A 5,878-nucleotide genomic window follows, 5' to 3' on the forward strand; every position below is an offset into this window, starting at 1 on the left:
TCCAGCTCCTCACGGCAATACGATTAACATTATCAGAAATCTGAGGGAGAAATTGATAGTATATTAAAAAAATCTCAATGTACATAACCATGTTCAAAGGCTGTCCCTCTCCTGCAAGAGTTATTTTTAATCATCATAAGCATAAAAGGATTGTAGAACAACCTGCCAAGACTGGAGACCCATTCTATTAAGAAACAAGGGACAGAAGAGAGAACAGAGAGGGATATAATACATGGAAAGTAATCACTGACAACAGAAAAGGTAGCTTGTTTTTTCTTCCAAGGGATAGTTGAGTTGGGGTCAACTAAACAAAATTACAAGGAACAGAAGTGTTAGAAAACACAGCAGCTGGCTAAGAAAGGAACTTCCAATTACTCTTCTACTGCTAGAAACTGAAGCTACAGATAGCGATGGAAAGCAAGGAGTATGCCCCAAAGTGGGAAATGCTCCATGATAAATATGCGAGTTCCAGATGTGGACAGTCTGAAATAGATCAGAAACAAAAGAAATTGTCATTATTGCATTTTGATTTTAGTCCTGGGCAAGACATTTTGCCTTCTTAGCACCTCAGCCTCCCTCACAGCAAAACAGAGGAAACAGGGAAAAATCAACTTTAAGATATATTTTCTGAAGTAGTTCTAAAATTAGCTAATGTTTCTCGTATATGCCTTCAAGAACTCCAGTTAAAACAAAACTTACAAATTAGTAATCTTTTCTCAGGTGGAATTGTTGCCCAACAGTCAAATTCATCCCAGAAAAAGCTCTTGCAATCAGGTGGCATCACTGCCTTTGAAATAAGGCAAAAGGTAAATTTGACTAATAGTAACAATCCAAGGCCTGAAGTAAAATGTACTTGTGCTCATTGCTAATTATTCATTCTTGGCCAGCTTTAACAGAGTGCCTCCAAGGGATAGCACTCATTCACATTAACAGAAGCAATGCCAGGGAAAAGTGTCAGTAATTTGCTAAAGGTGACAGGGATGGAATATGTGCTGCATACTTAATTCAAACAAGTGGGCAGATTTTTGTAGATCCAGTTAAAGAATAAATCCAGTAGAGAAACCACATTGTGGGAAGACAGGTGTACAAGGATGCAAATATTTCTTTGTCGTAAAGAAGCAGTGATCTACTGAAGCTAAAGGCCAAATTTGGCAAGACTGTTATTGACATATACACCAATAAATAAATAAATAAAATGGAAATAGAGCACAACTAGTTGCAAGCTTCATTGCTCCCTTTACAGTTGCTGACCAGAGACATTCTGCTGATTTCTTGGGCACAAGTTTCAGGTTAAGAAAAGTAGAACCAGACCATCATCCAGTGTATCTGCAAATGATGCATTTAGCCACCACATGCCATGCTGATACTTAGACCCATGTTTATGTGGGCTCTCACATGTCACTAACTGATGATATAAAGCCACAGGATAGATTTTGCTTTAGTCCTGTCACTTGACCTTATCCCAGGTTCCTCCTAATATCCCCTTCTGACCTGTATGGAAATTTCTTCCTTCTCTGTTCACTATGTAATAGGGTATCCTACAACAGACATTGTTCTAACTTGCTCCTTCACGTACATGCCTTGCCACCCTTCTATGCCTGCACAAATCCATGCCAGATCTCTAACGTGAGCAAACTGAGTGCCAGCATGAACAGTGGTAGCAGTTCCTAGCTCTCTACCAGGAGGGGTAGATAAGCAGGAGAAGACAGCAACCGCTGCACAGTTTTCATACTTTGTTTTAAGGTCATTGAGAACTTCATCCTATGGAGTATTTGAATAAGCAGTAAACTATCTATACATACAGATAGAAAATAGGTACACAATTATAAAAAAAAATGAAGTCACATGCAGGTGGTATGACAAACTCTTAGAAATTAAACTATAACTTTATCACAAGCAAGTTAACTAATGAAGTGTGAAGAAACCTAGGCTGGACATTGTTTTCATGGCTTCTTTGTCAGATTTAAGCATTTGTTAAGGCACTTTCAAAGGTGTCAGAACTGTGGCATTTTAGGCATTTGTGGCATTTTAGTTCTGACTTGAGATCTCAATTTCTCTTGCTAATTTCTCTGAAAAAATGCCTGTCAGTCTTGATGACCTAACTATAAATGATTAAAACTGCAGGGATGCCAGAAACTAAACTTCATGTTGCTAGGGATATGCTTTTCCATGTATACAACTGATCTTTTCCTTAAAGTAATAAGCTATATAGTAACTACTGAAAGTTTCTTTCCAGCATTGCACCATGATTATATGTAATTCATTGTTTTTCACTCTTATGATGTACTTTTTATCAATAGCAAACACTGTAAAATAAAGTATATTTAAAGTATATTTATATATACTGTGATATGAAGAATAATTAAAATCCAGATGCAGTTATTTAAATTACTGCATTTAGTGAATCCCAGAGTCTTTCATATTGGCAGATACTATCTTTAGATCAGAATTATCCTTAATTCTAGAAGCGAAATTCAGCATTCAGAATATTAGTACTTTCCATTATTACTACCTACAAGCAGAAATATCATCAATATAATTTAGGAAAAAAAGCACACAACATGTCTGAGACTAGAATTCCAGTAATTCAAATTAGCTTTTCCTGTTCCCTGCTTGAGTGTCTATATGTTGTAAGGTAACATGTATAAACAAGACTGTAAATGAACCTATTGCCTTTGCAGCATCCCACTCAAAGAGCAGGTGGGATTTTCGAATATATCAAGATGGATGTGATCTGCTTAAGATGACCGAGTCATTATCTTGGAGCCTGAACTAAAGAAATCAAAATTTGAGAAGAAAAGGGAAAGACGATATGCTCCAATCACTTTTTTCTCTCAGTCCATCCAAGGCAGAATGAAAATTAAAATCTCAAAAAGATTTGACAGCCACGCTCTCATCTACAATTTCCTTTTCCATCTTTAATGTTTACCTTGACTATCAAATATGAATCCACATGGCTCTCTAAGCACCAAGAACAAGATAGTAAATAACTCTCTTGTAGCCGTGCACCTAGTTTACCTAGGCCTTTTTGAATGTTCATTTAGCATATAAATGCATCTTAAAGCATCCAAATCTGGCCCCAAATGACAAAATTTCAGAGCTGTGAATTACCTGACTGCCAAAGTTGAATGCTAAAAGGGTAGAAACCAATGTAAGTTCCCCAAAGATCAAAATTGTAACATACAAGCAGTACTAATGTATATCACCATATTTATTGTGCAGATGCTTTCTCGTCAGTTCTTTAATAGTCCCAATACAAAGTAAAACAGATTCAGAAGCACCAAAAGAACAAAACATTAATCATTAAAAGACGAATTTAGAGAAGATGCTAAACTTCACGTGTCAGAACTTCAATCTCTCACCATTAGAGATTTTTCATAATCCTAACTTCTAGTATATTTACTGTGATAGCAAAAATACAAGATGAAGACATAGATTAAAGATTTGATCCCGTACTTCCCATGTAAAGTGTTTGTCTTTTTTAAACTAGTTTCATTCTACATTTACATGCACTGATCAAATATTTTACTTTTAATTTAGACAAAATGATTATACCACATGTTCTTTGAGGCTTGACCATAAAAATTAATTTGTTGCAGTATGTTAGCCATAAAAACCTTTATCTTCCCATTTCTTCAAACCAGCGACCAACCTCTATTTTAGATGTGTGCATGCAAAGGGTAACACTTCCCACTGATCTAAGGAAGTCTCACTTTCTAGGCAAGGCATTTGTAATGAATATGAGTGGCCAGAGACTAGATGCAGAAGTTGGACAGCTCAAAAATTTTTCCAGTAGAGGTTCACTGGCATCAGCCTTCTCACAGCCTGAGCTCACTGGTCATGTGGCCCTGCACAGAGCCACTGCTAGTGCCTCTCCAGGCTCTGGAGGTTGTTCCACCCTCCTCTTGCTTTCTCATTGGGCACAGCACGTCAAAGAGGACTGTACTCAACAGCTGGGGAATGCGATAGGGAAATAAGACACTTCTTCCCTACTGGACATTAAATAGAACAATTCCGTTATCATGCTGTTTTTCCTCTGTTGCTACTTCCTTTTCAGTGAGTGCCTGTATCTGTTTCAAACACAGCTAACCAGAAGAAAAACATAGCTTGACATTTTCCATTTCCCTGACTACGCAGATTGAGTTTTTTGTTAAAGGAGTTATGGATGACAAGAACACTATTTTTAATCTCCCACCAACTTATTCCCATTAAAAAGCATTGAAAACTAATAACATCTGCAAAACAGGTTTGTGTATTGTTCTATCTTGAAAGAGATCTCTAATGATGAGAAAGTGCCCACTATTTAAAAATGGGTTATTATATTTGAATTAGTTGCTTATAAAACTGCATGCAGTAACATTTCTCTTTCATCTTCCCATTAAGATGCTCAGGAGAACTTACTATCATTTAGCTTCAAGTTGCCTCTGGCAACTAGGATTATTCTAGTTCTACAGATCAGAAAAATCAAAACAAACATTATTTGTAGTCATACAGGAATTCTATGAAGTGCTGGGAAAATAGATGAAGAGTTCAGAGGGCTGATCGTAAAGATGGATTAATTTACCCCAAGAAGATTCATACATGCTGGGAACCTCTTGGGTGATACAAAGTTGCTTTTGTAGCTCTTCTGTGCATCAATTCCTGTCTCTAAAAGAGAAGGAGCAGCAGGTGCTGTTTCTGTCATCTCACCCAAGCCCTTTGTGGACAAGAAGTAGATTTAAAGTCTCCAGACCCTTATAATCACTGTCCCTGTACCCAAGAGCTGTGGTAGCCCACAAGTTCTTATCCTTGTCTAATGTAGCACATAAGGTTCCTCCAGGCTGCCAAACCTGGCAGGACAGCTAGTGAAATCTGCGTCATCATCATCAAATGCACAATTGCCTGTACATATTTCCTTGGTCTTGTGCTCTGCTGTCTTCTGGTATGTCACTTAAGGACTGCAGGACAAGAACACCTCAGTCTTGCCTCAGTACTGCCAAAACGGCCAGATCAAAAATGAATCTAGGTCATTTTTCCAAACTGATACTAAAGTAGTTATTTTACTATTCCTTCTCTCCGGTTTCTCTCAACTCACATTTGTTTTGCATATTATCTCTTAGGCTCCGAACACCTTAATGTTCAGACTATTCTCAGAGAGTAAATCACATCCAGGCCTTGATCTATATGAAATTCTATCACAAGCATAAATTCAAAAAAAATCTATAGTACATTCTGTTCAGGCAACACTTAAAACAGTGAGCTTTTCCCCTCCGGTGCTGTTACGCTTTACACAGAAAGGTAAAGCAAATCTGTGGTCAAGTTAAATGGACTTGGGAATCTGAGTGCCTTCTGAAAACAGAAGATAGGCTACCTGTATCAGTGAAGTAATTTTAGGTTAGTCAGTGATCTTAGATTAGTTAATTATGTTGAATCACTGTTCATGTTTAGTCTACAAATAAAAAAGCCCTAGCAAGCTTCAAGTTCGAAAGACATAGTGGATTTCTTTAGAAGTTTTACCTTCTCATGATTGATTTTCCTCATAACATGAAGACTGAAATATTGTATATTCAAAGTTGAATGTACAGCTGGTAATTACAGGTGAAAAGTAACGTAAGTCCAAAATTATCAATTTTTGAAGACAAAAATTATGGACCCAAATCCACAGTTTGGTGACTGATTAAAATAAACATTAATTTAATGGATACTTCCAAAAAAAATCACTGTGAGAAAACTAGAAGAGACATCTTTGAATCTCAATGCCTCATTTTGAGTGCTAGATTTGACAGAGTTTGGCCTATGGCAGGCTAATGCAGAAGAATAAAATAGGAGGAATGCTTCTGGTATTAAATAGCAGCTCAGCTGACAACACTGCCTAGAGCAGAGAACACAATCACATTCT

The sequence above is a fragment of the Rhea pennata genome, chromosome 4 (assembly GCF_028389875.1).
Source record: "Rhea pennata isolate bPtePen1 chromosome 4, bPtePen1.pri, whole genome shotgun sequence".
Lineage (NCBI taxonomy): Eukaryota > Metazoa > Chordata > Aves > Rheiformes > Rheidae > Rhea > Rhea pennata.